Source organism: Syzygium oleosum, unplaced genomic scaffold, assembly GCF_021117445.2.
Source record: "Syzygium oleosum isolate NSW1041296 unplaced genomic scaffold, Sole_v2.1 Sole_v2.23, whole genome shotgun sequence".
Lineage (NCBI taxonomy): Eukaryota > Viridiplantae > Streptophyta > Magnoliopsida > Myrtales > Myrtaceae > Syzygium > Syzygium oleosum.
The window spans coordinates 5,809,130-5,820,019 of record NW_026607507.1 but is presented as its reverse complement, the minus strand read 5'-3'; the positions used below and the strand labels follow the sequence as shown (position 1 = coordinate 5,820,019).

At 44.8% G+C, this 10,890-nt stretch overlaps 1 pseudogene; it reads left to right on the top strand.

Annotated features, from left to right (window-relative positions):
* The first annotated feature begins 5,578 nt into the window (after positions 1-5,578).
* On the top strand, positions 5,579-8,873 carry LOC115667861 (beta-bisabolene synthase-like; annotated as a pseudogene).
* The last annotated feature ends 2,017 nt before the right edge of the window (positions 8,874-10,890 follow it).

Sequence of the window (10,890 nt, the reverse complement as noted above, 5' to 3'; positions counted from 1 at the left end):
TAAGCCTTCGTATCCCGAGGCCGCCTTCATCTTTTGGGAGACAGACAACATTCCAAGATACCTTTGCACCTCCCGTTCCTAAGCCAGGACCTTTCCAAAGGAAGCGTCGAAGGATAGCCTCAATGCTATTCAAGACCGATTTGGGGAGGGAGAAAATTGTGGCCCAGTAAACTTGGATGGAGAGTAAAACCGATTGTATGAGCTGTACGCGACCAGCAAACGATAGGAATCTTTGGGTCCAAGAACAGGCTCGTGCCGTTATGGATTCAATGAGGAATTTGCAATCCTCTTTACGCAGCCTAGAAGAGATAATAGGCACACCCAAATATCGAAAGGGCAGAGACCCTTGTTGAAAACCGATGCATTGAAGAAGAGCACTACGGAGATCGGGATTACCGCCCGAGAGGTACATATTGCTCTTATTAAGATTTGGTCTTAAGCCAGAACAATTTGAGAACAAATCGAGGGATTCCTTTATGAGCTCTAACGATCTCATGTGTCCTTGCGAAAATAAAAGAACATCATCAGCAAAGAACAAATGGGATATACGAGGTTTCTTGCATCGCCAAAACCACTTGGAAGTCCGGATGTCGGTTTTGGACTTGAGGATAGAGAGAAGATTTCCATAGCTAGGATGAATAGGTACGGCGATAGCGGATCGCCCGACGTATCCCTCATTGCTATGAAAATGGCCATGTAGTTCTCCATTAATGGAGACCGAGAACTTTGCGGTTGAGATGCATGTCATAACCAGACCTAATGAAAAAAGCTGGAAATTTGAAGGTCGTGAGTACCCTTTCTATGAAGTTCCAATCAAGTGTGTCAAAGGCTTTATGAAAATCAACCTTAATGGCACATTTTGGTAGATAAGCTTCATGGTGAAAGTCCGCAAAAAGCTCTTGTGCAATCATGATGTTGTCACTGATTCGGCGGCCTTTAACAAATGCTGTTTGGGAGGATCCAATCAACGTCGGTATAACCTTTGCAATGCGCCCAGCAAGGATTTTTGAGATGCATTTATAAAGGGTGTTGCAGCATGCAATTGGTCTGAAGTCGCTCGTGGCCGATGCATTTGGGGATTTCGGTACCAACGTTAAGATGGTGTTATTAATCTCTTTAAGCAAACGACCTGTCTCAAAGAAGTCCTTTATAGCCGTCAGAATAGATGGGCCAATGATCCCCCATGTGTGCTTGAAGAACTCAACATTGTAACCGTCAGGGCCAGGAGCTTTGCTCTTAGCAAGTGAGAAGAGATTTGATTGAATTTCTTCCTCAGTAATCGGCTGAGAAAGGATAGCCCTCTGATTTCCATCTAAGACTTGGTCAATAAGAATCTCCAACTCTGGAACAGAAAGTTGGGCTGGTGCTGAATCGCCATTTAATAGACTCTGAAAGTGGTGTACAATATGGTTGCTGACTTCCTGAGGTTCAGTAATTAGCACACCATCCTCTGTTGAAACAGTGAGGATTCTATTGTGGAGTCTCCTCTTGTTAACAAAGTGATGAAAGTATTTAGTGTTCATGTCGCCTTCCTTGAGCCAACGAATTCTAGATTTCTGGCTGAAGAAAGATTCTTCTTGAGATCTCAAATCAGAGAAAGTTCGCAAGAGTGTGGCTTCGCTTGCATTTAGGTCTCGATCAAAAGGATTCGACTCCAAGGCTGTTTGAACGTCAGAGAGATTCAATCTAGCCTGCTCTGTCCTGTTGGAAATATCTGAGAAGGAAGCCCTATTCATAAGTTTCAACTTTGCTTTGAGGGCCTTGAGTTTACAGCAAACTATAAACATAGGGGTGCCAATGTAGTGAGTATCCCAAACTTGGGTAACTATGTCCATGAAGGCTGGATGAGAAGTCCAGAAGTTAAAGAACTTGAACGGCTTGTTGGAAGAACTAGGTGGAACAATCTTAATCACCATGGGGCTGTGATCAGATATTCCAGGCGGGAGAAAATTGGCTTCAGAGAAAGAGAATTGTTGGAGCCAACAGTCATTTATAAGTACCCGATCGATCTTACGCATTTTCCGATTTGCCCCTGAGGAATGTGTCCAAGTGTAACGACATCCTACATATCGCAGGTCCTCCAAACCGGCTTGGTTGAGGCCTTCTCTACATTCATCAAAAGATGGAATCCAAGGTGTTGAGCTGCCCACCCTATCCTCCGGATCTCTGATTGCATTGACGTCCTCGGCAACAATCCAAGGTAAGTCGCCATTGGAGAGTCGGTATAGGTCAGCCCATAGTTGTCTGCGCTTTACAAAAGTGTGTTCACCGTACACAATTGTAAACAAGCAAGAATCCTGGAGGTGCAAAAACCGGAGCTGAAGATGCATTATTTGGCAAGAAGTATAAATGAGACTAATATCCAGCTCATTTGGGTCCCAGCCGAACCAAATCCTACCAAGAGGGGAGAAGCTGTAGTTGGAGAGCCAACGCCAGTTGGTGGATAAGCCTCTTGAAATCACAGCAAAAGAAGAGGCTTTAACTTTGGTTTCAATAATCCCAATACAGCGAAGGTGATTTTTAGTAATGAAGGCACGAATTTCAGCTTGCCTCAGGGGTGCTACTAGTCCCCGTATATTCCATACGCCAAAAAACATAAGTAGATACAGATAACTAACGCTGAGTTCTCCTTGGCTTCCTCCTTTTGGATTTCTTTTTAGAGGAAGACGGACTGGGGACTGTTTCAGGGTGCATTGCGTTATGTCCAGTACCGGAAGAGGGTCTAGGCAGTTCGTCCGAAGCTCCAGACAGAGAAGTGCGAGACCTTGTGTTGGGGGGGGAGGAAGGTGCTGCCCCCCTTTCCAGTATTCCTTCCGAGTCACTAGAGTTGTCCGGAATTGCCTGGGACTCAGGAGATCCTTCGGTGGAAGCCTGCTGAGGTAGAGAATGCTCCTCAGTCAGCTGATCAGTAGGATCTGCAGGACTTGAAGCAGAGGGCAGGCTTGGGCCTAGATCGGTGACCATAGGAGGTCTCAGGTCAGTGTCCCCTCTCTCAGGTTGCAGAGGTGAATGCAAAATAGCCGGAGGGGATTCAGTCGTGTTCAGATTCAAGCCTGAAGCAGGGCCTGGGATGAACTGCGCAGGAGCTGTAATTGGTGCTGAAAGGGACTGTCCAGCAGGTGCTTTGCCTTTCCTAGAGGGCACTTGGGTCCATCCTTCATCTCTTTGGACAGGTGCAGGTTGGACTACTCTGTTGACATGGCCATTTGCACGAGCTGTGCCTCGCTGGACAGGTTCAGATTGAGCTGCACATTTGTAACCAGCAGAACCTTTTTTGTGTCCAAAAATGGCACAGGAAGGACAAGCCAGCGGTTTCCATTCGTATTCAACTTGGATTTCATTTACTTCATCTTCCCATCGGAACTTCACTTGTTCAGCTCTAGGAACTGAAGCCTTTATCTCCACACAGACTCGAGCATAGGAGATCCTTGACATTTGTTCTGTTTGAACATCAACATAGAGAGGTTTCCCTAAGGCACTAGCGATTCGCCCAATGCCAGAAGGTGACCATAAGGAAAAGGGAATGTCTCTCAATCTTACCCAAACCGGCATGGTCTCAATAACTCCTCTTTTGAGCTTTAGTTTGGAATGCCATTGCTGCAGTACCATAGTGCAGCTAAATATTGACACCGGACCAGAATCAACGAGCTTCCTGCGGAACTCAGAATCTGGGACTCTAAAGAAGTAGAATCCGTTTTCATGGAGTTTAATATCAGCCACTTTGTCACCCCATGCTTTCCTAATAGCCTCTTCAGTCAGCTTAAAGGGAGCTTTCTTCCCAATGTAGTGTCCCACGACACATTCCAGCCAAAGGGGGTTTTCATCAGCCATAATATCAGGTGGAATGTCCACTATCAATTCACCATTTTCCTCTCTCGGGGGAACATAAGAAAGGTTGTAGCCTTTAGTTAAGACCCTAGCAACATTAGCCCAAGATCTGGGTTTGGAGCCCGAAGTAGGGAGACCATGAGGTTGGCTACCATTCTGTCCAGGCACAGTTTCAGTCTCCTTAGTACTAGGTTGCCGACTTGAGGATGCAACAAACTGGCCGCGTCTGAGAGAGCGGCTTCTAATCTTCGACCTACCCCTACTCCGATTACGGTTAGGTCCAGCAGGGGGAACAGCCAAAGTCGAATTCCTTAATTGTTCTATTACAGAAGAACCAGCAGCAGGACGATCAGCAACAACAGCCGTGGATGGGTTCAGGGATTTCCTAGCCGGCTCAGAGTCAGGCAATGGGTTCCTAGTAACCTCCTCCATTTGACCAATACAGAAATGCTATCACCAGCACTATCGATCAATCAGCCAGACTCAACAACAAACATCTCAGTTACAGCCCAAAATCGAAGCTCAAGAAACCCCAAATGAGTGTGTCCAGGCCAAACCAGTAACACCAGGGAGAGGGACTGATAGGGGGAGTTACCTTCACTGCGAGAGGGCTTCCCCTTCAGTATAAGCCCAGGAGAACCCGTCGAGAGCAAGAACCAGAGACGAACGGCGAAACAGAACAGGCCGACTCAGATCTGGATTTACGTCCTCTTCACTGCGAGAGAGAAGGAATCAGGGGGATAGGACGTTGGGGAGAGTCCAGCGGCCTATGGCTCCTGATCACGTCTTCAACCGTCGCCGGAAGCCGCCGGAATCAACGAATTTCCGTCGGGTGAACAGTGTCTCCGAGAGCCCTAGCAGAGCACATGATCTGTTCGCATGAACAGTAACCGAGAAGGTGAAAAATTATCCTATTTTTTTTTGTGACACTAAAAAACCAAGCTTGTATATGTGTGACACATTCACCCTTTGCCAAAGTTCTGTCAATGAGAATCATTAAAAATTTGCCTATATGGACGCCGGAAAGCAAACAGTGTTGACATGACATCCACGTGCCTTAAGTGAAATAACAATGACGTTATTTTGACTAAAAACTCATCTGACGGAACCTTGATGGAAGGTAAATGTGTCACATATGTACAAATTTGGGATTTCCTGTGTCACAAGAGAAATGTTAGGGTAAATGTGTCACAGTGAGTATATTTTGGGATTTTTGATGTAAAAAAAAAAGTTCAAAGTAAATATGTCACGGTGGACATAATCGGGGGTGTTTGGTGACGTTTTCCCTAAAATAAATTTGTGGTTAACAAGAAACACAAAGTGCACGGGGCAACGAAATATAAACGTGTGCATATAGTTACAAAAATAAATCATCAAAAATTCCATTAAGACCCCATCTGATTAAATTTTAATTTTTTAAACTCATTTTCACCTGGCGTTTTTAAATGTAACCTATATACAACACGATTGTAAAAATGAGTCAAAAAATAGGCTTATGACCCATTTTGACACCTCTAGTTTTGAAGCATGACGTTTTTATTCATCCAAATCAATCATGGTGCGTCGAGGACAATTGTTTTGGAGCAAAATAAAAAAATAAGAACATAAATTACAATGCTTAGAGAATGGCTTGAGTAAATACAAAATTTTGCACCGAAAGCAGCTACAAACTTTTCCATGACTGGGGCTCCACAACAACCCCTATATAAAGGATGGTTAGCATACTAAGTGAATCGCAACAAATTTCGCAATGGCTGTTCCAGCATTGGTCACAAGCTTCCTCCCCTCCTCAACCCGCCATAATCAACCCTCTCTCTTATTCTTTAGACACCTTCGCTCCTCCTCCTCCTCCGCCTCCTCCTTCTCTGGCGCTCAATTCGTGACGCGCTTTGAAGATTGAAGATAAAGAGATTGTGAGACGTTCGGCAAATTGGGAACCTAGCATTTGGGACTATGGCCCTTTGCAGTCACTCAGTGTTGATTACACGGTAATGATTTTTTTTTCAACACAAAATCCGACCAAGCTTAAGAACTACGGAAAACATTCACATCTGGTCCTGAATTTCATGTGCCTAGGAGGATAAATATACGGAGCAAGTCCAAAGGTTGAAGAAAGAAGTCAAGGGTATATTCGACAGAGAGATGAATCAGGTAGCCAAGCTCGAGTTCATTGACGCGGTTCAAAGACTAGGACTAGGATACCATTTCGAGACGGAGATCAAGAACGCTCTAAGTTCCATCTACAACAACACCGAAGTTGCTCAACTTTCGGACGATCTCTATGCCACTTCCCTTCGATTCCGGCTACTCAGACAACATGGATACACCGTACTGCAAGGTAGTCGCCAACTTTTAACCTTTTGTGAATCATGTTGATGCATCAAATTTTACCTTACCATTCCTTTTGCTGGACGTATAGATGTGTTTCAAAGGTTTATGAACAAGACGGGCACATTCATCGAATTGCTCAGTAAGGATGTGAAGGGGGTTCTTGGTCTTTATGAAGCTTCTGTCCATGGATTGGAAGGTGAAACCATACTTGATGAAGCTTGGAACTTTGCTTCTAAGCATCTGAAGGATCTAAACCTCGACAAAGTTCCCACCAATTCAGCGAGTAACGTGAGTCATGCATTGGATATGCCGATCCACTGGAGGCCAAACAGGGTGGAGGCTCGGTGGTTCATTGACATGTACGAGAAACAACAAGACATGATGCCATCTTTGCTACGATTGGCTAAATTAGACTTCAATTTAGTGCAGTCAATCTACAGGAAGGAACTTAGCAATGTGGCAAGGTATACACAAGCACTCTATAGTTCACAGATGCAATTTGGCAAGGTAGGAGCGCATTTTGATTGACTTAGTCATCACATGACAAATTTTTCAGGTGGTGGGATGAACTTGGGGCGACCAACACGACCTTCTTTAGGGACAGGCTAGTGGAATGCTATTTCTGGAGCATTCTAATGGTTTTCGAACCTCAATATATAGCTTTCAGAGAAATGAATGCGAAGATCGCTTGTATGGTGACACTTATCGATGATGTTTATGACGTATATGGGATGCCGGAAGAGCTTGAACTCTTAACAGGTTTCATTGTCAGGTTTGCGTAGTATTAGAACCATCATCATTTTCCCTTGTAACTATTGTTGCCAAGAAAAAAGACGGAATTAATTAGTCTATGAACGCTATGGAAAAAATAGTAAATACTATATATTATAAAATAAATTTTTCAATGTGTTTTGGACCTATCATGGTTTATGTTAGCTTTTTTTTCTTCTATGTAATTGATTGGTTTGGGCTAATAACGTAACGGTAGGCACTAACTTTCATTATTATTGCTAAAAAGCGTATTCAGTGACTGTAAAATTCATAAGATTGCTGAAATTGTGATAACTTATCTAGGTGGGACATCACAGACATCGATAAACTTCCTCCAATAATAAGAGATAGTTTCATGCTCTTGTACAACACCACCAACGAAATTGGGTATCGGACGATGAGAGAGCAAGGAATCAACCCCATCCCTTACCTGCGGAAAGTGGTAATCTCGACTTGATAAATCGTTCACCTAATAATTTCTAGCCCGTGTAGGGCAATTCATTTTTCTATGGGATAATTGTCCAAAAAGTCCTAAACCTATTGTACAGCGGCCAATTCAGTCATAAACCTTTCAATTGTGCCAATTTAGTCATAAACCTTTTGGCAATTTGCCAATTTAGTCCCAAACCTTTCAATTGTGCCAATTTAGTCTAAAACCTTTTGAAGATTTGTCAATTTATTTCTAAATCTTTTGACGATTTGCCAATTCAGTCCTTTCGGCCAATTTTAGCTGAAAATCGTTGACAAGAACGCTGGTTGTCCTACATGACACGGCCAGCGGACGACCGACGTTGACCTAGAAAATTTTTTCAAATTTCAAAAAGTTACAAAAATTGTCCATGTCCAACACTGGTTATTTCACGTAGGATGATTGGCCTTGACTAGACCTCCACGTCAATGTTTTCCGGTCAAAATTGACCCGAAGGACTAAATTAATAAATCGTCAAAAGGTTTATGACTAAGTTGGCATAGTTGAAAGGTTTATGACTAAATTGGCAAATTGTAAAAATGTTTATGACTAAATTGGCACAATCGAATGAGTTAAGACTAAATTGGCCGTCGTATAATAGGTTTAAAAGTTTTTGGACAATTTTCTCTTTTTCCACTTCTAACTTTCATTATGATTTCTATTTAAACATTTGAGAATCCGTAAAAGTAGGAGAAAAGAACGTCCCTCGACTTGGTCATTGACCCACTCTTCGAATTCAAATCCTATAGTGGGCCAATGAATGCAAGGCGTACATAAAGGAGGTCCATTGGTACAACAAGGGCACTAAACCGACACTGAAGGAGTACGTGGACGTTGCGGTGAATTCAGCCGGAGGCTGGTTATGCTGTTGACCAGTTACTTCCTAACCACGGATAAATTGACGGAAGAGGGACTTGATTACGTGTCGAAAATGCCCAGTGTCGTGCATTGCTCTGCCAAGATCCTTCGACTCAACAATGATCTCAGTACATCATCGGTAACTTACTTTTATATTATTCTTCTCCTTGTAAATAGTGGCTTATAAAAAAAAAAGAGTACATCATTGGTATATTCATAGTGACAAGCTATTCTTTCTTATATCTTCGATACGAATGTGAGATGAGTATTTGGACTTATGTTTGTAATCCATCAATATTGTCCTGCTTAGCATGAATTGGCACGAGGTGACAACTTTAAGGCGCTTGAATGCTACATGAATGAAACCGGCACTTCAGAAGTGGCCGCGCGGGAACACATCAGGCATATGGTGCGTGAGACCTGGAAGAGGATGAATAATAGAGTCGTGTTTGAGGACTACTCGGTTCCCGGGTTTGAGCGTTTTCTCGGTGCCTGTTTCAACCTGGCACGAATTTCTCATATTTTTTACCAATATGGAGACGGATTCGGCCTTCCCAGTTAGGAAACCAAGGACCATCTTGTGTCGGCTATATACGAACCTGTGCCCCTCGATTAGGCATGCATGAATGACCAAGGTCTTGCTTTCGGAGAGAGCCTTTGATCTTATTTGTCTTTCTTAGCTTTCGAGCTGGATTTGTGAGCTCTAAGATATTGAAGAACATGCTATTCCGTGCTTTGTGTGGTGGCTGATTATGTTATTACAAACAATATTCATGGCGATCGAATTTTATTTTATGTTGAATATATAGCTTCTTGTATTGGAGAAAAATTGAAAAGTGTTGTAAATTAAGTCAGATTGCAATCGATCGCAGCGGAATTTTAATTGTTAGCCATATATTCTCTTTGCAGAAAAACGTAATTAGCACAATAAAAGAAGAACGACACACCGGAAGTTTTTACGTAGAAAACCCACTATGGGAAAAACCACGGGACGCTGATCTAGGAATTGCTCCAGTATAATCAAAGGATTACAATTAACACTCTAATGGTGTTTCTCTCGTAATAAATCCTCACGATTGTCACAAAACACATCCTCACTTGATGAACTCTCAAGATCTCTCGTATTTACACACATTATTGAAGGCTCTTGTGATATCTCTAGAGTATTTTCTGGTGTACACAAAAAAACCTCCAACCAAGCCCTTCTGTTTATAGCGGTAAATCTCCACCCAAGTTAGTAATCCTCCCTAATTGATTGACAATCACCTCCCAATTAGAAATCTCCCCAATTGATTGGAATTCCTCTAATTGGACAATCACTAGAATTGATTCCATCCTGATATTCTTTCTAAATAAGACTTCTTATTTAGATTTTTTCCTTTTTAGCGTTCTACCATAATAGGACTCCTTTCTTTAGGTATTCTTGATGAGCAATCTTCGCGATATTTCAAATCGACTCCGAACATGTTGGGTTGCTCCCAACAAATCTACCCCCAGCCCATCATGGAGGGTCTTAAACTTCCTTATCACTTCGATAAGCCAGCCTCCTTCCTACAGAATTTTAGTTTCTCTGTAGGTAGAGACTTTGTCAACATATTAGCACCATTTTTGTTCGCGTGGATCTTCCGGAGCTTTAATTGCTTCTCTTCCAACATTTCTCGTATCCAATGATACCTAATATCAATATGCTGCATCCTCGAATGAAATGTGAAATTTTTACTGAGATGAATGGCGTGTTGGCTATCGCAATGCACAACATACTCATCTTGCTTGTGCCTCAACTCTTGTAGAAATCTCTTCATTCACAAATCTCTTTGCTAGCTTCGGTGGTGGCTATGTACTCAACCTTCGTTGTGGATAATGCAAAGCACTTTTGCAATCTTGATTGCCAAGAGACAGCTCCACCTGCAAAAATCATCAAATAACATGACGTTAGAGGTGGCCACGGGCCGGTTTTGGCCCGGAACCGGACCGCAACCGGCCCGGTCAAACCCGGGCCCGGCCCGTTGACCGGGCCCGCGGTTCGGAACCGGAACCGGCCCGTGGCATACGGGCCCGGTTCCGGTTCCAGAAAAATTTGAACCGGCCCGGAACCGCCGGTTCTGCGAAAAAAAAAAAAAAAAAAAAAATAAAAAAAAAGCTGCAGGTGCAAAGGCTTCAAGATACCGCTGCATTGCGATGCCGCAGCGCAGCGGCAGCAGTCCATGGCCTCCGCGACCGGCCATGGCCGGGGCCGGCGCGGAGGTCGCCGGCGTCGGGCGAGGGGACCTCGCCGGCGTCGGCGAGGCGGCCCTCGCTGGGCCGGGCGAGGCCGGCTCGCCCGACGCCGGCGAGGCTCGGCCTCGCCTGCAACCGGGCGAGGCTCGACCTCGCCGGCGTCGGCGAGGCCGGCCTCGCTCGCAACCGGGCGAGGCTCGACCTCGCCGGCGTGGCGAGGCCGGCCGCTCGCTGGGTGGCGAGGCCGGCCTCGCCCGACGCCGGCGAGGCTCGGCCTCGCCTGCAACCGGCGAGGCTCGACCTCGCCGGCGTCGGGCGAGAGCGGCCTCGCTCGGGCCGGGCGAGGCCGGCCTCGCCCGGCACGCCGCGAGGGCCGCCTCGCCTGAGGCCGGCGACCTCCACGTCGGCCCCGGCTA